Source organism: Eubalaena glacialis, chromosome 6, assembly GCF_028564815.1.
Source record: "Eubalaena glacialis isolate mEubGla1 chromosome 6, mEubGla1.1.hap2.+ XY, whole genome shotgun sequence".
Lineage (NCBI taxonomy): Eukaryota > Metazoa > Chordata > Mammalia > Artiodactyla > Balaenidae > Eubalaena > Eubalaena glacialis.
The window spans coordinates 143,020,574-143,043,417 of NC_083721.1; the positions used below are offsets into that span (position 1 = coordinate 143,020,574).

Consider the following 22,844-nt stretch of genomic DNA (forward strand, 5'->3'; position numbering starts at 1 on the left):
TTCATTACTATTTTCGGTTGCCAAGTTTGTGGGTAATATGTTACACAGCAAGAGATAAGGCATACGAGGGGTATTTACATTATCAAAGGAAAACACTGGGTGGAGACTGATCCAGACCACCTTTCTTCTCTCCCACTAGCCTCCATCACAACCACCCTTAAATAAAACAGCCTCCCCTCAGAAGAACTTGCTACTCAAAGTGTGGTCCTCAGACCAGGAGCACTGGCACTCCTGGGATCAGCCCGCCCAGGTCTGCTTAACCAGAATCCACCTTTTCACACACGATTCATCTAAGTCTGAATCACAGCAAAGCTTGAGAAAGCCTGGACCATGGCGGTGGTTCTCAATCTTGGCTGCACACTGGAATCACCTGGACAGCTGTTTTGATGTCCAGATGCCCAGGCATTTGGGGTGGGGCCCAAGCATCATTTTTAACACACCCCCCCAAGTGATTCTAACTGACATCCAGGATTGAGAATCAACGCCCTCAGAGCAAACCCTGTCTTTTCCCACTCCTGACCCTCTCCAATCTCCTAACACCCAGGCCGCAGGGGCCCAGGGTCTCTCTTAGGCCGCTTAGCCAGGGCTGAGAACCACAGTCTAGAAGAACGTGGTCTTGCTGACCCCCTTGGTTCCACCCCTGCATCACCTGAATCTCTCTGGACCTCATACCCTCCCTTCCCAGGCTCTCTGTTGTCGTCCCAAACACAAGTGCACCCCCAAATTTCTATCTCCAGCCTCCTTCTGCCTCTCTCTTCAAATTACTTTCACTACCAACCACCGCAAACATACGGATAAGGATAAAAAAAATGAGACATCTCTGTACCCACTACCCTGATTTAACAAATGCTTATATTTTATTTGCTCACATCTTTTGTTTTTGTAGAAATACAACTTTTGGGGTGCAGCCCTCATTCCTGTCCCTTTGTCCCCTGTCTTTCTGTCCCTGCTCCTTATCCCGTACACACTACATATAATACCCAGAACAATACAGGGCAAAGGTTCTCACACTTTCCAGGTCATGGCACCCCCAGTGTCCCTATACGTTTTTTCACAGCACCCCCAGGCTAAAAGCAATACCCACGGCTCGATTTATTAAGTAGTCAGGTCCAAACAAATTGATAATTATGTATAAACAACTTAGCAGCCTTTTGAAAGAACAGAATACACAAACTGAAAAATAAATTTTTCCCGCATCCTTAAATTACCATAATTACTTACTACTGGGATGTGTGCATCCATTTGGCACTGGGCAACTTCTCGAACCTCAGAATCACACTGGACACCACCACCCTCATCTCCTGTTCAACAATGATCTTCTTAGCAACCACCCCAAATCCAGCTTTGCAAAGATATGACGTCATCAAAAGGAAGTGGTGGCCTTTGATGTTGATCCTGTGAACTACCTCGGGCTAGTAGCGAGGGTGGCATCCAACATGCAAGTACCACTTGCTGCGGTGCCTTGGGGTGCCTTAGTACAGAGTTTGGGAACCTCCAATACAGGGAGGCATGTAGGCTCAAAAAAGTTCCATAACTGCATCATCTCCCCCTTAGCTGTCAGATTCCCCTCCCAGCCTGACTGCTCTCCAACTCCAGCAGACATGCCCACGGACCTGTTCCAACATCTTCACCTGGAACTTTCCCAGCACTTCCGGAAGAATATGCCCCAAAGAGAACACAACACCCTGCCCCCAAAGCCTGTTCTTCCTCCTGGGTTTCTTGTGTGTATGTGTGTTTTTATGTAGATATCTACAGAGAGAGAAGTTGGGGCCGACTTGTTTTAAAGGACTTGTCTTTGGACTTGGAGGCTGGCAAGTCTGAAATCTATAGCACAGGCCAGGAGGCCAAAGGCCCAGGAAAGAGGTGATGGTGCAGAGCTGAGCCCCAGGCCCATCTGGAGGCAGAACTCCTTCCTCCTAGGGAGACCTCAGTCTTCTAAGGCCTCGGACTAGTTGGATGAGGCCCGCCCGAATTAAGGAGGGTGATTCAAATGCTAATCACATCTTTAAAAATACCCCATGGCAACACCTAGACTGCTGTTTGACCAAAAACTGGGTACCCCCGCGGCAGCCAATTTGATACATAAAATTAACCATCATGCCCTCCTTCACTGAGCACTTAGTAGGTGCAAGGCACTGTTCCAAGTGCCGGGGATACCGAAGTGAAACAGAGATAAAGACCAAAACAAAACAAGACAAGAACAACCCCGCCCTCGTGGACCTTACTTTCAGGAGCAGAGAGACAGACATTAGACACATAAAAATAATGAAGTTCAAGTTTAAAAGTATGTCACATAAAGACAAGTAAGGCAGAGAGGAGCATTAGCAAGTACAGGGGAGGGTACAATTTTAAAAAAAACAGGGTGATCAGGGAAGGTCTCCCCGAGAAGGTGACGGCGAGCAGAGTCCTGAGGAAGGTGACAGGGCGAGTGCTGGGATGAGGGAGCAGGTGGCCACAAGTGCAAACAGGCCGGGATGTCCTGGACCTGCCCGGGGAGGTGGGGCAGCCTGGGCGGCCATGGTCAGGACGCTAACTTTGTCCCCAGTGAGATGGGAGCCCTTGGAGGGTTTCGAGCCCCGAGGGAGACACGATCACTCTGACCCTGGGAACAGGGAGACCAGGTGGTGATGAGGTGTGAGCAGAGGTCAAATTCTGGATACGTTTTGAAGGTAGGAAGTGAGATTTCTTAGTGGTTTGGAGACAGGGCATGAGAAAAAGAGGGCATGCAAGACCCCTCTCAGGTGTGTGGCCTGAGCACCCGTAAAGCCGCAGTGGCCACCTCCCAAGACAGGGACGCTGTGGAAGGAGCAGTTGGGCCAGAGGAGACCGGAGTTTGTTCTGGATGCGTTAACTCCATCCAAGGGGAGGTGGGGTGGGCAGCCGGATGGACCAGTCCACAGCTCAAGGGAGAGAGCTCTGGAGCTTTGGGTACCGCCCCACCTTCCCACGGGACAGCAAACTTCTCGAAGGCAGTTACATCTTCATCCTCAACAGCAACTACCCCAATGCCCTGCCCCAAGAGATGCAAAGTAACACCTACTCCGTCAACAGACTTCCGGAGAAGGAAAGGTGCCTATTATCTGGAAAAGGATGGAAAGGGCCTTTGGAATATTTGCCTGTTGCTCTCAAGTTCGCCTTTTTAAAAGCACAGCACAGGGGCTGGCGAGGCTCTGGAGCCAGAGCGCCTGGTTAAAGTTCCAGGGCCCCTATTTCCTAGCCGAGTGACGTCAAGGAAGCCACTTAACCTCAGGGTTCTCAACTATAAAATCGGGATGACCGCAGAATCCACTTGCAGGGTGAGGACTAAATAAGTTAATTTAACAGGGCTTAGAAGAGCTCAGGCACCTAGAAATGGCTGTCTAAATGTTAACCATTATTAGTACTATTACTAGTACTACTTGTTATCGATGATAAAGATCCCTGTTAACCTGCTATAATTACACCACACTGAAAGGGTGCTTACAAAGTGTCCCAAGACACTGGAAAAATCCCCAAAGACCTCTCTAAATCAAAGAAGTGTTTAAGTGAACAGTCTGATTTCTTGTACTCTGCATTTCCAAAATCTTGTAATACACGATATGGTCACGTTCCATTAACCAGAGTCTGTGATTAACCTAATCTCTTCTCATCCGACTTTAATGGATAAGGTCTATTACAAAAATTTCTCCAAATCTGAGTAATTTGGGAGTTATTCCATAAAACTTGAAGGTTCCTCAGAAGTGTCTCCTCGGGGTGAAATACTAATTAGGGACTTCCAACACACAAACACACACACACAAACAACACAAACACACACGCGCAAATGGAAGCTGATAATCCTTTGCAAAGAATAAATGCTGCCCATCCAGGGGGTCTGCCTATGGAACAACACAATGGGACAGTTTAGTTTTAAAAGCCAAAGAACGTTGTCAGTGAAGTGCAGCTGGCTTCCTGGTTGAAAAAGTGTGGAAACATCCAATACAGCTTCATAAAGTAGCACGAGAGTTGGTGAGCATCAAACAAGCTGAGCAAACATAGCTGATGTTGACTTCGCAGCTCTGGGGGGTCTGGGTTCCACACTGACCCCTGTGGGCTGGCGCCCCTCTCCTTTGAACCGAGCCTGAGTAGTGGACACCCCCTAAAGGGGACGTCCCTCCATCACCATCCTGCACCATCAGACACGACGCTGCGGCCCCTCCACTGCTTCCTACACCACAGGGGCAGGCCCGACCCAGGAAAACCCCCTAACGAAGCCCCCAGGTACCCCAAAGGATGTCTGTTCCACCTCAGTCTTGGCAGGTAGCCATCACACATAGAATGTGACCTGATTTTCTAGCTCTTTGGTTCTGGCCCCGCTGAGAGCGCTTTTTCCTCCTGAATTCAGCCCAGGTAGGGAGTAAGTCGCACAAATGCATATTTAAAAGCTGAACTGAATTCTTTGGAGAGCAAGGAAACTAACAGGGCCTCAAGCAGTGGCCATCGCTTGCCCGCTGTACCGATCTTTTCAGAGAAAGCATCTTGGTAAAATACATAACGATAATAACGAGAGCCCCTTTGGGGGCCCAGGAGAAAAGGGAAACTCAAATTTATGTCAAAAACTGAATATGAATGGGAGGAAAGATCAAACACACACACAAACCTTTTTATAAACATAAAAGAAATGTCTGGCTAAATTTATCTCTTTGTCAGTGAAAAACAGCCTAAGCTTTAGCCAAGAGTGTGGCCAATTCTTAAACCGAAGGACAAAAGAGAAATGCTTAGTATAGAGTAGCCCCATCAAACAGAACTTTCAACGAGGATGAAAATACATCTGCTCTGTCCAATTCGCTCGCCAATAACCACGTGTGGCTCTAGGGCTCTTCTTGAAAGGTGGCCGGTGAGACTGGAACTGCATTTTAAATTTTATTTCCTTTTAATTCATTGACATTTAAATGTAAATAGCCACATGTGGCCAGTGGCTACTGTAGTGGACAGCTCAGCAACAGACACTCAAACCAAACAGCTGGCAACGTCTTTCTTTCCCTACGATAAAATTACGATCATCACAACCAATAATATCTTAAATTGTCACCAAAATTAGTACCTCTATCCAGGCTCCAGGTGCCCCAAATCTCAGAAAGCCTGAAACAAAAAGGCAAAAGACTTAAGAAAGTGATTCCAGTGTGTCATTTGTTCCAACTTCCATCCCCCATCCAGCTTACATTTCTCTTCTACGACGGCTTTGTGTATTTGGAAATCTATGCTTGCAGATGGAATCTGCACTTGCGAAACCAGAAGGTCACAGCCTCTTCCCTTAATGTCCAGGAAACATGAAAATGTGAACTTGGGGCAAGCTCCCTAACCTCTCTAAGCTTCAGTTTCCTCAAGGCCAAAGTGCAGATAATAATAGTATTTGCCTCTCACGAGGATTAGATTCAGAGCACGCATGTAAAGAGCCTAACCGTGCCTGGCAAAGAATGGGCGCCTGGCAAGGGGTAGCTATAATGATAATTTTGTTAACAGCAATAGTAAAATCTGTAATAAAATAAAAAACGGTGCTGCTAGAACGGAAGTTTACAATTGGCAAAATCTTCCTAACACTTTGAACCTGTTTCACGGGCTATAGTAAAGTGGCCTCTAGAAAAATACGTCTTGGGGTCCTGACATCTTGGCCATCCCTGTCAACCTCCAGACAGGCAGTCACCCAGATGGGTACCATGAGAATTATTCTGTGCCTCTACCCTGTGGCAGGCAATGTACTAGGCTGGCAGATGAAGGGAACAGTCCCCAAACATAGTCCAATGTCTTAAGACTCTGTACCACTTGTCAGCTGACCTCAATGAGACACCTCGGCGAAAAGACACCAAGCTTCATCCTGGGTCTCACATAAGCAGGAGGCTCCATTCCTACTTCCTGGATCAGCCAAGACCAGGTTTGGCTACAGGCCCACAGACGGGGACGAAGGTGCAAGGGGACCTGAGAGTGAACGGCCCATTTTCTCAGCCAGGTCAATAAGAGGGGTGTTGACAGGCCATGTTTCTCACTGACAGGCCACATCACTTTAACAGGAAAGCTGTTCTCGCAGCCTTCAAAAAGCCAAATCTGACCTGCCTCACAAAGCAAACACAACCGCTTTCAACAGCCAGCTGCCTCAGCCGGTGAAATCCAACGGGAATCTCCACCAGATTCAGAGCAACCAGACCAATACGCCAGAAATCCCCCAGGAGTTTCGAAGCAGAAGTTTAGTGGAACTCTTTGGGGTTTGGGGTTTATTTTTCTTTATATAGAAAGCAGTCGATCTTCTTTCACAACCAAGGGGACGTTCCCCTATGGAATTCCCTTCTCTGAAGATCTCTAAAAATAAAATATTTGTCTCACTGTCTGCAATAATTTAAGAGTAAACCCATTTACTGGCAGAGTCAGGGATTTCTCTCAGCTCCTCCATCTATGAAAACAACATGGTCCAGACTGTCTCAGATGTTCCAATTTCTGGCTCCCTCGGGCCCCAGAAGAATACTGGTCTACCATGCTCTTGACTTTGGGCTAGGAAAATGAGTTGTTGTATCTGGAATCTCACATTTGTATTCTTTGCTGGCGGGAGTGTAAAATGGTATAACCATGTTGGGAGAAGGTCTGGCAGTCTCTTATAAGGTTCACATACATCTCTTTTATGACCCAGCAATTCCACTCCATTTACCCACAAGACATGACAACATATGTCCCTAGGAAGACTTGTATGCAAATATTCACAGCAGCTTCATTCACAATACCCCCCCAAACCTGGAAATAACTCATGTGTCCATCAACAGGGGAATACATAAACAAACTGCGTTATAAATAGATACTAGACTATAACTCAGCAATAAAAAAGACCGAATTACTGGTACATAAAACATGGGTGAACCTCAAAAACATGCTGAGTGAAAGAAGCTTTACACAAAACTGTGGAATTCCACTTATATGAAGTTCAAGACCAGACTAAACTAACTTTGAGTGAGAAACAAAGGGTGAGGACAGGGACTGACTGGGAATGGGGATGAAGGAACTTTCTGGGGGTGACGGCAACATTACTTGATAGAGATGAGGGTTAGACAGGTGTAGGCACCTGTCGAAACATTATGCAAATGTTACCCTCAAGGTCTGTGCATTTCACTATATGGAGATATGTATGTATGTATAAATTCACCATATGTATAAGTTTTACCTTAAGAAAATCATGAACATATATTGAACTCTAAATAATGAAATGTGTGCTGAAACATTTAGAGGTGACCTGTACCAATGTCTGTCATTTAATTTAAAATGCATAAAACAATAAGTTGAATTGATGGATGGATAGAGGGATGAATAGATGGACGGATGTGTAGTAAAGCCAATATTGTAAAATTATAGACTCTAGATACGGGTATTTGGGTGGTCACCGTTCTTGCAACTTTTCTATATTTTTTAAAAGGAGGTGGGTGGGGGAAAGAGTCACAGGGCCCTCTCCCTAGTCCACCAACTTAGAAGTTTAGCAAGACACCCATGCCCACCAAGCCATGGGCCCACATAATTTCGATTCTGCTGAAAAGTCAAGACTGGAAGAACACAAGTAGCTTTACAGGAACTCACATCACTCATGCCAAAGATTTTCTGCCTGTTTCCCTACAGACAAAGCAATTATTTGAATGGAAGCCAAAAATTCCTGCTCAAGAGGGAGAAAAAGAACTCACTGACTCGTATTCCCAATTAATTCTCTTTCAGTTCCTGCACCAAATCTATTAGCTAACGGCACAACACCTCTCTTCCATTTGCCCCACGTCCATGCAGCCAAAAGACAAACAAAGAAAAACCGACCCAGCGACTTGCTATACAAATGCAGCCAGAGGGGTGTCCTCCCAGCTGTCAGGCCAGAAACCCCACTTAAGGCAAAAGAGGATGCAGAGCTCCCTCTGAGGTTAAAGTGATTTCACTGAGGTTAGCACACACACGCACCAAAGAGCCCCAAACAGCTTGTTGCTTAACCCCTCTGTGGGGTTTGGTGACATCTGGGGTCACTTGAACTTGGTAGGGAATTCAGCTGTTCAGAGGTACATATTAGGAATCCCTGTGGCCAGGGACACGTGGGGTGCAGAGCACGTCCTACGCACGGGCCCAGAGGTGGCTCACATTACGCCTGCCTTCCTTCCTGGCAGGGCCTCACTTATCCTGAGATGACACACGATGGTAGGGGCTGGAAGACGCCTCGCCTGACTGCGCCCACCATCTGAAAACAGCTGTACCATTTACAAGAAGGAAACCAGGTTGCTGGAAACCAGGGCAGTCACTCAAACATAGGGACTGGTGCCAGACTTTTTTTTTTTTTTTTTAATACTTTTTTGTTCTTAAACCCCCTAACAAACTCACTGACACCACCCAGCGTCCCTGGGGACCACCCACAACGACACAGGGCAGCCAGGCGCAAGCACCAGGGAGGCAGGGCGCCTGGGTTACTGCACCTTGGCCTCCACGAGGTTCTCGCTGCCAAAGACAGCGGCAGTCTAGGTGAAGGGCATGAGCCCTGGCGCAGGAGGGGGTGTGCATGCCTGACAACGGGGCTTCCTGAAATAAACGGCGCCACCACCCCTCCCTCACCCAGGTCCACCCTGGCGTCCCTTGGGCCTAGGAAAGTGGTGAGGACGAGGGAAGAAGCCCCCTTTACAGAAGGGGAGATGCCCGTTTTCAGTGCCGGGGACTCCCCGCGCCCAGAGGCTCTGAGCCTCCCTTGGCCGCGGCGCTTCCTCTGAACGCGCGGCACGTCTGCTCCCGCGCGTCCACACCGCTGCCCCGGGCACAAACGCACCTCCCGGGGCGCACGCAGAAGGGCAGCGGGAGCCGCCTCCACCCCAGCCCACCCCAGCCCACCCCGGCCTCGCGCCCTCCTGAACCTGGATTCCGGGGCCAGCTCCCGCCTGATCTTTGCCGAGGACGCCCTGCAGCACTGTCCTATACCCACCTGTAGCCTCGAAGCTTCCCCTCTGCTTCCTTCCTAGGCGCCCCGAGCATGCGGAGCCCACGACCCTCAACAGACTGCTCTGGGCTGCCTCTCCCCATGGCTCGCCAGGGATGATTTTTTTTTTTTTCCCCCCAAGAAAAAGTTGGCCCAAGACCGCTGCGTCCCATGGATCCTGTCCCCGGCCCCATCCAATCCGGGCCGTGGTGCAGGGGACGGGGATGGCCCTCTGGCAGCCCCGGCGCCTGGGAAGCACGCCCAGCCTCGGCAACCTGCAGGGAGGCGCCCCGCCAGGCTCCCCCTGCCCGCCGGGTTCCCGCCCCGCCTGCGTCCGCTTCCATCCCGAATCCTGCAGGCGCCCACCTACCGTTCTGGACTAAGCCGAGGAGAAGGCGCGGGCGCGGGTTCCCGGAGACAGCGTGTTCCGTCCCGGGAGGAAAGTTTGTGCCATATAGAGGAGGCGGCGCGGGGAAGGCGTGGGCGCCAGGGGGTGGGGACGGGGCAGGCGGCGCGGCGTGCTCGTGTGTCCGTCCCTCCTGCGATCCGTGCGTCTGCCCCTCAGCGGAGCCCGCGGCCGCCGCGCTCCCGCTCGCTGCGTGCGCCCTGAGCCCGGCGCGCTCCGGCCCCAGCCCCGACGCGCCCCCGTCGCCGCCGCGCGTCCGCCGGCTACACTTCCTCTTCCTCTGAACTCATGTGCAAAATATGCTGCGCTGCGTCTTCGCGGGAGCCGCCGCGGGAGCAGCTGGCCCGCCCCGCGCCCCCTCCACGCCCCGCGCCCCGCGCCCCGCGCCGCCGCCTCCAGGCGGCCGGTAACCTGCGCGCTGCACACGGCTTCCCCCCAGCCAGTGACCCTCGCCGCTCCACGGCGCAGACGCCCGTGGCTCCCCCGCCCACCCTCTCGACCCCTTGTAACCAAGGTTGCGTGCGTCAGGAGCGCGCGTGGGGGACTCGGAACCCTCAAAATTTGGGCTTGGGTGCTGGAGGGAGGGGGCGCCTCCCTCCAGGGAGGACCATTAACAGTGGAGCATTCCTCCTCCCCATTACACAGGTGGGGCCATCCCCAGGCTCTACGTTATTGCTTGGGAGTTAGTGCTTAAGGAGCGGGATAATGCCACTGTCCTCATGCCACACCCTAGCCCACCTACTTCAGGCGCCCAGAAGGTTTGAGAAGATCTGGGGAACCATCTTGGCCTGCAGCTTTAGGCCGGCCAAGGAGACAATTCTATAAATGAAAAGCCAGGCCAGGGCTGCGTTAGTGACGGGAAAATGGGAGGCAGTGAGCCCATTGTAAAAGTCTTTCTTCCTGGAGCTTTTTAAACAAAGCACAATCACAGTGTAAGGGTTAATAGCGGGAACCCTAGAGCCAAATCATCAGGGTGGGCCTTGGGCCCTCATCCATATCTACCTTCTGTGTGATTTGGTTAAGTGACTTAACGGTTCTGTTCCTATTTCCTTCTCTGTTAAGTAGCACTTTTTCTGGTGGGTTTTATAAGTAAAGTGTTTAGGAAAGCACTCTGTAACTTAGCTATTATCCTGTTGTTGTTGATATTATTATTATCATTACTATTATTATTAGGGGACTGCAATAAGACAACTGACATAATCTAATTATCTACATTTTCTGCTTGGCCAAAGAGGGGACCTTAAGCATTGGAGCTCACAGGATGGAGGGCTGTTGTAGGCCCCAGCAGTGTTTTAATGATGTCCTTCCGGTACTAATAACCGCCCCCAGGGGGTAAGGAGGCACTATTTTGTTTGCAGGAATTCCTGTAACCACAGTTTCTCAGAGATTTTCTTCCTTGTTTGCTTGTTCCGTAGCCATCCCAGTTCTATGTTCCTCCCCCCTCCCCCCACTACCATTTTGTTTTTGTTTTTGTTTTTTGCCCCTTTCCCTTTCCACCCTGCCACTTGCTGGTATCACTCACCACCACCGCCTCCAATCTCCCCCACTCTCTCCGTTGCTTGGCTTGCCATCTGGGAGAAAATAACAAGATCAGGTGACAGCCCAAGTCCAGATGCAAACAGTATTATGTGGAGACAAGTGTCGGGTGGCCCCAGTGATGGTTTTGAACACCCATCTATGAGGCCAAAAGGAGGGATCTTTGTTATTTATATGCCCAAGGCCTTGAGTTATCGCAAGCTAGGGCCCATCTGAAATCTTTCTGATCCTTACCTGGGAGAAAGAAAATAACATTTATAGGTATTAACCAGTAGTTCAAAAGTAAACACGGAGTATTTAAAAGAAGATAAAGGGAAAAGCGGGGAATGCAGCATAACTTGGTGTGTTTGGAGGAGGAGGTTGACTTCTTTTAAGCAAATAATTTCCGCTCTATACAATTTTTGCACATTTTTTTTTAACACCAGGTCCTTGGGGTTAATAAGTTATTCTGATTGTTTTTATTTTCGTCCACTCAACCTTTTCCTGAGTAGTAATGGTGTGTAAATGTCTTAAATGTCTTTTTTCCCTGCTTGGACTTGCATTTTCTTAGGTTTTCTAGAACTCCCAACCTTTCCGCCTAGATATTCTGACGCTTCCTATCTGGTACACAGTAGGTGTTTAATCAACATATATGGAATGAATGGGTGAGTCATTCATATCCGGACCTTTTTCGGCTCTGTGTAACCTACGTTGATCAATTACCTGGAGTATTCTGATTCTCTTTCACCTGGAATAGCCAATGAGGAGACGAGGTTGGGTTCATTCGTGTTGTGTAAAGGTCAGCCTTGATTTTCCACTTGACTGCCATGGACCGGCCAGCCAAGGGACACACCCTGAGCAGCTGGGCCTCACCTCTGACTGACCTCGCCTACTCAGCATCAACCCCAAAGATGCTGGAACTGTATCCTGGTGGGTTACCTTGGCAACCTCACAATGTCATCTGTTAGAATGTCCTAGGGCAGCAGCTTTTAATTCTATCACAGCGGTCTCATCGGGGGTCATGTAATAGTGCTGTTTTTCCTCTGCTCTCACTTCCTCCCCCTATGATTTAACACTAAGTACTCGGGGAGGGAGCTGAACACGGGGAAAACCAAGCTATTACAGCACGACAGGTCACAGATGGCTCCAGAACTGGGATCCCGAGTGTTCGCAATCAACAAAACGCAAGCCCCAAGTTAATGGGGACGCTGGTTCTCCTCACAGCCCCTGTAGAAAGGAAAGCAGTTAAGCCGGCCCAGGCAAGCGTAAGAAGCAGCCGTGGCCAGACTGTACAATTCCTATAAGAGCTGGGTTAAAGGAGCCCCCCTGCTGGAGCAATTCTCTCCCTTGGCTTCAGTAGCATCACCCCACCCTGGAGATGATTAAGGCCGTGGGTACCAGCAGCCGTGGCAGTTGTGCTGCATCCCAGCTTCACTGAGGCTTGGAGAGAAGGAGAACCCCAGCTAACCTTCTGTTCTGCCCACCTCTTTCCCACCCTCTCACCACCACCCCACCCCACTCAACCCCTCTCTCCCAACTTAGCTCAAAAACGCTCAGTGCCTGTTATTCTGCAGAGAGCAGTAACAACTTCTGCAGAAAACAAACCCATCAAAAGCTACAGAACCTGAGGAGCTACTGACCTAATTGTTTATTTGCAGGACCACGAAAACCAGATCATCTCCCGGGCAGCTGAACAGCAACATTTCAGGGCTGACAGGAGAGATAAGCAAACTCATATATGCCCTGGAGGTACAGGAATTATTCATCTTTATCATCACTGTTAATATTTTAAGTGGGTTTGCAGCCACAGTGAGATCACAGTTTGGCCAGCTGCTCTGTAATAAACGGCTGCAGAAAGCTGGCCCCATGTAGGGTAACATTCGTTCCCATAAGAGTTCCTATAAGGTGCCTCAGAGCCAGTGGTTTCAGAGGAGCCCCCTGCCCTGCGTGCATTGCGACGGTCACAGCCTCACAGACACGCCACTGGCAAGGCCAGAATGGAGCAGGGCACCTTCATGCCAGTGTCCAAACATGCCCTGTGACCCCCTCAGCCGTGTGGGAGTGTGAATTGGGGTGGAGCAGGGAGCTTGTCAGGATATTTTGTATGTTAGCATTGATGGGCCAAGGCCAGGGACTTTTGTCCAAAGTGTAGTCAAACTAATACTTTGCATATGCCACTCACAGGCATCACCAATTTGAGGAAATGTTCGGATGATTGCCAAATGTTCCATTCACCCCAATACAAAAAAAAAAAAAAGATTGTTATTCTGCTCCTGAATCCACTCTTCATTTTACCTCTGAATTCCCAATCTGTCTGACAGGCAGTTCAGGGGAGCAGGGGCCCTCCTGTGGCTGAGATAGAATTTGCTCTCTGGAGCAAAGAGCCGCGGGAGACTAAATTGCAGGAATATAGTATGAAGCACACTGCTGCTGGCAGCCTGAGGAAGCCTCTGGCTTTACCAAAAGCCGTCCACATCCATACCCCTTCACTGGTTATTCCATTCATGGGACACACCTATCAACTCGCATTTGTGAACAAACTTTATTACCAGAGATAGAAAAAAAAAAAATATATATATATATAAAAGAATATGTAGGAAGCCTATGTATTCCACAGATGTAAAAAAATAAAGGAGACTGTGGAAATAACTCACTAAATAAATGATGGGATAATATTTTGATATATTAACTGATCTGATTTCCCTTCCCCCTCTGTATTTCTTTTTTTTTAACCTTTTTTTTTTAATTGACATATAGTTGATTTACAATGTCACATTAGTTTCAGGTGTACAGCACAGTGATTCAGTTATATACATATTCTTTTTCAGATTCTTTTCCCTTATAGATTATTACAAGATGTTGAGTATAGTTCCCTGTGCTATTCAGTAGGTCCTTGTTGTTTATCTATTTTATATATAGTAGTGTGTATATGTTAATTCCAACCTCCTAATTTATCCCTCCCCCACCCCCTTTCCCCTTTGGTAACCATAAGTTTGTTTTCTATGTCTGTGAATCTGTTTCTGTTTGTAAATAAATTCATTTGTATCATTTTTTTAGATTCCACATATAAGCAATAACATACGATATTTGTCTTTCTCTGTCTGACTTACTTCACTTAGTATGATAATCTCTAGGTCCATCCATGTTGCTGCAAATGGTATTATTTCATTCTTTTTTATGGCTGAGTAATATTCTATTGGGCCCCATTGTATTTCTTGTTACACTGTACCAACCCTCTTCCCACCAATTTAGACAGCTAGAGAAGGCATCATTTGCCACCAGGGAGAGTTACCATGACAATACCAGGAAAAAAAAAGCCAAATTCTTGGTTTTGGGGTTTCCAAAGTCAAGGTCCAAATATGAAATGAAAAAGATATGGAAAAATATGAAATCAAGTAAAAGCATTGTCCCCTATCATATCTCCTTTCCTTCTCCTACCCATCACCATCCCATACACACACACGCATACACACATTTCAGGAATAGGTCGAAGTTGCCAGACTGGAGCAAGGGGAGGAGGGAGAGACAGAGGGGCTGTGTCAATAGGGTGCAATTCACAGGACTCAGGGACTTATCAGAGTCAGAATTCAGAATCCCAGCTCCCTCTACTCAAATGAGAATCATCCATCCATAACAACTTGGGAACCTTGTATACAACCAGGCAGTAACTCTTGGAGCTTGACATTTGGAAATGAACTCCCATCAGTAGCAGCCAGAGCACAACCTGTGGGTCATGCAGAAAGACTAACTCTTATTCCTTGAGTTCAATCCTCATTTGATAGCCTAGGATGCTGTGAAGCACCTGAGACAGAGAGTAGGGCCCTGCCACCCTGAGGGATGTGAGAAGACCCAGGAGTATGAGAGATACTCCCACTTATTTCCCGTCAGACCTGTCCTTAGAAGAGCCTGAGTGGACCAGCTCAGGATCTTCCTTGCAAGGCAGGACTGTGGTGATCATCAATGCTGTTCCTCCAATATTTCTGGTCCTTTCCTTCTGGTCCCATGGTAGAATTGCTCTTCCTGGCTCCTTGTGGTTGGGAGAGGCTATATGGCTAGATCTGGCCCATGAATTGTGAGCAGAAGTGATGTATATCACTCCACAGCAATTATTTAATTGTTAGGACAAGACCTTCCAGAGCTCTTTCTTTCCTCTAGCAAGGCCACTGGCAACATTCTATATGGTGGCTGCTAGCCAGTCTAGGTCCATGAATGGTTGTGAGAAGCTGAGCCCTCCATCGAAACTGTAATGATCACGGAACATGAACAAGAAATGACCTGTTGTAAGTCACTGAGACTACAAGTTGTTTGTTTCTGCAGCACAATATCCTAATTGATTATTACCTATTAGAATCCATCAAATGTTCTGGAAGGCATCACAAGCATATCTGGGAGCTGGAAGAACAAAGGAAGGACCCAGTTAGAGGAGCATTTCCCATGTTAACCTGGAATCCTGGTAGTTCTCAAGATGTCCAGCTAGAAAAGTCCATATCGAAAAAACAATGAGTTATTATTTACTTGCTCATTTAATGTTGAAGTATTTATTGAGAACCTAATATGTGCCGACACTATGCTAGGATACAGCGGGGAAGGAACAGGTACTGTTGGGAGAAAGCTTTCAGTCTAGCAACATTCAGCAGTTAATAATGATTGAAAATGAATGTAGGGCCCAGAGAAATTGAGAGATTGGCCCAAAGTAATACAATTAATAAATGGTAAACTGGGACTTAAACTTGAGTTTTTTGAATCCAAATTTTGTGCTATCTTCACTATCCCAAATGACTTTAAAGTAACAGCATCTGTATTGCTTCAAGTCTGCTCGATAGAGCCAGCGAGATTTAATTCCAGGCTGCCTTATGCCTTTCTCCTTAATGTTTGCTGATACCTGAAATGTCTTTCACAAATACAACTTTTTATTCCATAATTAGTACCTAGCACAAGGCCTAACAAATAATAGGCACTCTCTAAATGTTTTTTTAATGAGTGAAGCATGTTTGAATGAATAAATGAATGAAATAAGAAGGTTTAAATACTTACAACTATTGATTTAAATATCAGATACACTCAGTCTCACTTGTACTAAACCACAGCCAAATAATCACTCCACATAGGTGTCATTCCTGATATGGAGGAATAATTTTTTTTGAAATATTGATGTGCTTTCTAATCCCAATACTTCCTGTTATCTTATCCCTTTTCTTTGATTTGGGAACCAAACATACATATGGCATCTATAGCCCAAGGAATGGTAGTTTCAGCAAAAGGGCAAAGAAAAGCTTTTGAGGCCTTGAAAGCTTGGACTTTTGAGTTTCAAATATCCAAGGGGACTCAAAATTTAGGAAAAAAAAAGAGGCAGAAAAAAATCTCCCCAACTTCTCAGAGTGCATAACATAACCCTAGGCTGCAGGCAGGGAGAAAAATGTGAGGAGGAGTGGGAGTGAATGGTCGTTGTAGGTCCCTGAGAAAGGGAGACACAATATCCTGCCCCTACAGTTTAACCAGAAGGAAGGGCAGCAAATTCCACTCCGCATGGTACAGTAGCTTGTATTGAACCAACTCTCCTACAGATAAACTCTAGACAAACTCTAAAAAATAACTCTCTGAAGGCAGTGGAAAGCAACTAAAAATAGGCATAAGCTGGAAGGGAGTCCACATTTGAAAAACGGAAACATCCATGGGTGGGTTTTCCATTCTTTTATGGCTTTTCACCTGAGGCCAGGCCCCTTAAGTCCCTGAGAGGGCAGCCAAAACTTTGACAGAAACCCACAGTCATACCAGCTAAGGAATCAGAGGACAGAGTTCAGAGTGATCACAGCAGCTGGAGAGGGAGAGGCAGAATCCCCAAAATGAGAGGGCCACAGATGGGAAGCACCAGACTGTATAACCACTGGCTGACCCCTGAAGTAGACTCCAAGCAGTGCCCATTGCAAAGGTGACCAAGTTTGGAATTTTAGTTCAGCAAAGTTAACTGCCTGCTAACATTTTTTAAAAATAATATTCTTGAGAGTAACATAGCAGAATCCAGAGTCTTGACAATATATCATTCAGAAACGTCCACAATACAATCCAAAATTACTAGACATTCTAAAAAAGGAAAATGTAACCCATATCCAAGAGAAAAATTAATTAATGGAGGCCAACCTCAAGATGAGCCAGGTGTTGAAATAAGATTAGGATGTTAAAGCAGCTGTTATAACTATACTCTGGGATATAAAGGAAAATGTGTTTGTAATGAAGGAACAGATAGGAAATTGCAGCAGAGAGCTAGAAACTACAAAAAAAAGGAACCAAATGGAAATTCTAAAACTGAATACCTGAAATAAAAGTGAATAATAGTGGTGGGTGGTATAATAGAAACCTGAGATGTGTTTGGAAGAACCCAAGTACAGAAGGGACTCATGGCTCCTTCCCCAAGTAGAGCTCAGGGTGGCACCCAGCATGGTATGTCTGGACAGATGGATCTGAAGAAGACCATGACCACACCATACTGTGGAAGAAATAAAATGACTCCTAAGGACCTGAGGGAAGCACGGAAGTCATAAAATAGTCCCACAAAGATTCCTGTAGTGAGTGAAGGCACAAAAGCAGCAAAAATGCTCTCATGTACTGAAAGAAGCTGAGAGATCTGAACCAACAGGAGCCTTGTGACAAATCTTAGGGATAATACAGCAAAGAGCAGTACAAAATAGGCAACCAGAGGATGCAAAGATGCCCCAACAGAAGCCATCCTGAATGTAGATGACACTGATCGGTTTTGCTAATCCTGCTAAGGGTTTGGCACAATACGAGCCCCCCAGAACTTATGCGCAAGTCTAGGGGAGCTTGGGCCAATCCTGAAACTGACTGGGAATTAGTTTCCACCACGTCTGCCCCCCTGAAATGTTGTTATAGGAACATAAGTTTTATTCTTAGTATATCTTAGTACCTACTATGCTAATAGATAAGTGTCTGTCTGATATGAGAGGGGAGATTAGACACTTGAAGGATGACATTGACGATTAGCAAACAAACATAAGGTCCTCCTCCCACCCCTCCCCGTGCCGTATAGAAGAAAACTCTTAACAGTTAGCATATGGCTCAGGCTCTACACTGTGAGCACAGCTTCTCAAGGTATCTGCTTTTTAAAAAACCTTTCCAAACATGATTTCTTATAAAAGGGGTTTCCTTCAAGAGGTTTTGTTAACTGAGATTTAACTGACTTGCCTGCTATGTAGCCATTTACTCCTCTCCTATTTCCCCAGCTGCAGGAGGGATCTCATGGTTCTGATCTAGTCATTTCTCCATTTCCTGGGATGCTCTGGCTTATAAACTCATATGATGAATGAATGAATAAACAAAGGAATGAATAAGTGAATAAATAGGATAAACAGGTGAATACCATTTGTCTTAGACGGTCTAGGCTCCTATAATTAAACACCATAGACCAGGTAGCTTATAAACAACAAACATTGATTTCTTATAGTTCAGGAAGCTTGAGAAGTCCATAATCATTCCCTGCCCCCCACCAGATCCATTGTCTGATGAGGGCCCACTTCCTAGATAACCAACCATCTTTTGATATATCGTCACATGGTGGAAAGGACCAGGGGCCTCTGGGTCCTCTTTTTCTTTTCTACCTTTTGGCCGCATGGCATGTGGGATCTTAGTTCCCCAACCAGAGATCGAACCCGTGCCCCCTGTAGTGGAAGCGTGATGTCTTAACCACTGGACTGCCAGAGAAGTCCCTGGGGCCTCTTTTATAAGGGCACTAATCCCATTCATGAAGGCTCCACCCTCATGACCTAATCACCTCCCTAAGGCCCTACCTTCTACTACCATCACCTTGGGGATTAGTGTTTCAAATATGAATTTTGAGGGGATGCACACATTAAGACCATAGCACCATTCATACCAGGAGCTAATACAGAACTTATATGTTGGATTAATAATGTCTCTTGAAAAGCCCACGCTTTCCCTCCTCCTAACTCATTCTGTTCTACCTGTCCCTTTGTGAAACACATTTAGAGGGTTTAAGTGCCAGTGGCTCCAGGCCCACTTTCCTCCCTCCCAATGTCTGTTGTCTCTCTATTCAGTTGAAATGGGAGTTTTGGAATAGAGCTCTCCGTTAGTCACCACTGAGGCCTTTTCTCTCAGCCCTAGTGTTCCCAGGCCCAAGTATCAAGAGTCAGGCTGACAGCCCTTGCAGCTTGGGGAAAGAGCATGAGAGACTTTTTAACAGGCCTAAGGCCTGGTTTTGGCAGGCAGCCTCTGCTAAGCAACAGCTGGACCACAATAGGTCAGCTTCAAACATCTGCCTTCTTCTCCAAGCATTAGTATAAGCTTCTTTGCTAATGCTATTATTAAGGAATTACCAATATTTTTCAAGTGTTACCAATTCCTGAAAAGACAGCTGGTAAAGTCATGCAGGACAAGACCTTGGTGGTCAAGACACCACAAGGCAAGGTCTTATTCTCACCTCTCCTCTCCTCTTAAGGTCATTATACTGATCTGATTATCTTAAGGAAGGAAACTCTGGCTCCAAAAGCCACCTCTCTCTGTCTTTGCTCTAATGCCAGTTAGAGGTTCTAACCAAGAATCTATAAGTAAACTTCATTTTAAATAATTGACAGGGTGCCAGGAAGGGTTCTTGTTGCACACCAGAGACCTGGGCTCTGATTACCTTAAAGTGTAAAGAAAATCAGAAAAAGGCTTTTGGGTAGCTCACAGAATCAATGGGAACACTGAGGAACCAGGCTTGGGCAGTGTAGCTAATTGTATCTTCCAAAGATGGCCTGCAACAATATCACCTGCCCCGTGTTCTCTTCCAGAACCTTGCCATTCCCCCATCAAAAGGGGGTTGTCTAATTTCCCTCTCCCTAATCTGAGCAGTTTGTGATGCACTTGTAGCCAGTAGAATGTGGCATAAGTGAAGCTGTGTGACTTCTGTAGCTAGAAGGTAATGCAGCTTCCACTTAGATAGCTGGAATTCACTCACGAAACATATTGATAGCTACTGTGCAAGCAGTCCAACAGCTTTGAGGTCGCCATGTTGTGGGGAAGCCCAAACTAGCCCGCACAGAGACCACACGGAGAGGACCTGAGAGCACGTGACATGAGGAAGAGATGCCCAGTCAGTCCCAGGCCACTCTGGCCCCTCACTGACACACCGCCAGAACCACCTAGCCTTGACTTCCACAAATCCTGATTCACAAAAATCATGATAAAAACTAAATGGCTGTTGTTTGAGTCACTAGGTTTGGGGGTTATTTGTTATGCAGCAATAGCTAACCAGAACAGTCAGGAACAGAGGAGTGTAAGAAAAAGATCAGAAACAGTTTGTTCAAGCAGGACCCTCTCACCAGATTGATTTCCTCCACCTGCCCCAGACTTTATATTGCTGAGTTCCTGGTGTTAGAGAGACATATGAGAAAATGAGCAATGAATGAATGGAAACCTTGAAATTTCAGTGGCATACAGATTGTTTTCTTAAGTGTAAAGCTAATAACCTGAAGCAAACCCCCCAACAGTCTCCTCATCGCCCCCATGCCTTTCCTCCTCATCCCTACTACAAAACAAACCTAAGCCAAAGATATCAGGTGGTGTTTTGTCTGTGGAGGCACCTGTTTTTGTGACTCAATCTTCTTTTTAAAAATGGGGTTATATTTTTTAGATGCTCATTTTCCTATTTAAAAACACTGGTTAGAATATGCAAGAAAAATTCTGCTAAGCTTTTTAAAACACACACATACATGCACACCTTGTGTGGACTCATCCAATCTTCAGATCATTTGGATAGAGAGCCCTTTGGCTCACAAGGGCTCACAATGACAATAAGCATTCCTGTTACTTTTAGAGAAGGCCAAGTTTACCTCACCTTTGAGTTCCTATTTTTGGTTCTCCTTTTAACACTCAGAAGAAACTTTCATTAGCATTTTTACTTAAGCAAAACCAAGACACAATGAACTGCTGCTTCAAGATTTTCAAACCTTGAGGTCTGGGAATTTCCCAGAAAGCATTATTAATATTACAAGTAAAATGTGTTCAGGAGGGAAAGTACAGCCCCTGACTCATCTGCCTGACCACACAACAAGTAGTGCATCATCTATTCCTGATACATAAACCCTCTTGGGTGTTGGAATGACAACGATAACCCACAAATGACAGCATTGTCTCCAAGATGGTGGAATCCTGGAAAGCCACAGCTTTTCCAGGCGTGTTTGCCAGGAGGACTACCAACAGATGTTTCCAGAACTTGGCTTGTCTGGGCTGCCAAACAGGACCAGGAAAGATGAGGCCATCATGCACACTTGCATAAAGGCTGAGGATTCATGATGTCTTAGGGCTCCAGACTCTGTCACTGAACAACAAATCACACCAAAACACCAATGCTCCACCGCCTGTTATGACCTAAACTGGGAACCACAGAGTAACATTTTCACCATACTCTGTTATTCAAAACAGTCACATCCACCCAGATTCAAGGGGAGGGACATAGACGCCCTCCTCCAATGAGAGAAGTTGAGTTGTAAGAAGAGCACGTGGGGTGAGAGACATTGTGGCCGCCATCTTTGGAAATTACAAGTTGCCACAGGTCAGGTTCTCTAGAAGCAGAACTTGAAATAGCGATTCTTGTGTAGTCACTAATGAAGGAACAGGGAAGGAGGAGACGCTAAGTGAGGTGTGGTTTCAGCTGAGCTCTAGCCTCAGCCCCATCTCGGGAGGAGCTCTGGAGCATATATTGTTATGTAGCATCTGTCCTGCATTGAGGCAAAGAAGTAGGGCTCTTGTACACTGACATTAGTCAACCACTAGCTCAAAGAAGCCCCAGGTGAGGGTTTGTAACTCCCAGGTATGTCAGAGAGAGTCAACTCCAGTTTCCCAAGGGCACTTCTCAGGTAAGGATTGCCATGGGAGCCATTAGCAGCAGCCAGTAGAAGAACCACTGGGAATCTGGGTGAGGTGCAAGGGCCTCTGAGGGCATATTCAGGGGCTAATTTCTATAGGGACCAGCAGGTAAGGACCTGAGTCTCAAGTAAGTCCAGGAGGTCTATCCTTAGGATGGGAGATGCTAAAGTGTTGAGTGGGAGGTGCATTCATGGCACATCAAGGTGTCTAATCCAAATGTGATTTGAGGACCCACTCAGAAGACATGTAGGGTTCAGGGCAGGAAATCTACTTAAATTACCTTAAGCTAAAAAAGAAATGTTTTGGATCATGAAATGAGAAAGTCAATAGAAAGTGCTGACCCAGGCTGGATCCAGAGCTCAAAGAGTATCTTCAAGATCTGGTTTTCGGACTTCCCTGGTGGCACAGTGGTTAAGAATCCACCTGCCAATGCAGGGGACACGGGTTCAATCCCACGTCCGGGAAGATCCCACATGCTGCAGAGCAACCAATCCCGTGCGCCACAACTACTGAGCCTGCGTTCTAGAGCCTGCAAGCCACAACTACTGAGCCCACGTGCCACAACTACTGAAGTCCGCGTGCCTAGAGCCAATGTTCCGCAACAAGAGAAGCCACCGCAATGAGAAGCCCGCACACTGCAATGAAGAGCAGCCCCTGCTCACCGCAACTAGAGAAAGCCCGCGTGCAGCAACGAAGACCCAACGCAGCCAAAAATAAATAAATAAATAAATTTATATTAAAAAAAAAAGATCTAGTTTTCTCTCTCTCTTTCAGCTCTTCCCGCCTTTTTGTGGGCTCTCTTCTTGGAGGCCTCTCCTTTTAGGGGGCAAGATGGCTGCCAGTAATGCCAGGCTCATAGTCTCTCCTCTCAGCAACCCCAGCAGAGAAAGGGCTTTCCTTTCTCAATCATTCTTCCAAAAAAGTCCCATCATTGAGTATCACTGGCTTTGAGCAGCCCGACTTGGTTACATGACAATCACTGAACTGATTACTGTGACCAAGATGATGTGATGCTCTGATTGGCCAGTCTGAGTCACATGCTCACCCTTGAGCTGGAGTTGGAGTTAATTTCACTAGAACCACGAAGATCAGGAGTAAAGAAGGGGCAATGCTGCA

General features: G+C 46.8%; 1 protein-coding gene across 2 annotated transcripts in view; it reads right to left on the reverse strand.

Annotated features, from left to right (window-relative positions):
* The window catches only part of RFTN1 (raftlin, lipid raft linker 1), a 198,767-nt gene extending 189,164 nt beyond the window's left edge, over positions 1-9,603 (reverse strand). The window contains exons 1-2 of one of the 2 annotated variants that reach the window (XM_061193695.1): positions 9,297-9,472; positions 5,063-5,100 (exon numbers count right to left, since the gene is read on the reverse strand). The gene's annotated coding sequence lies outside the window, so the exon portion shown is untranslated. Of the gene's footprint in view, positions 1-5,062; positions 5,101-9,296 lie in introns of both variants that reach the window. The other variant, XM_061193694.1, reaches the window with a different exon arrangement.
* Between the last annotated feature and the right edge of the window lie 13,241 nt (positions 9,604-22,844).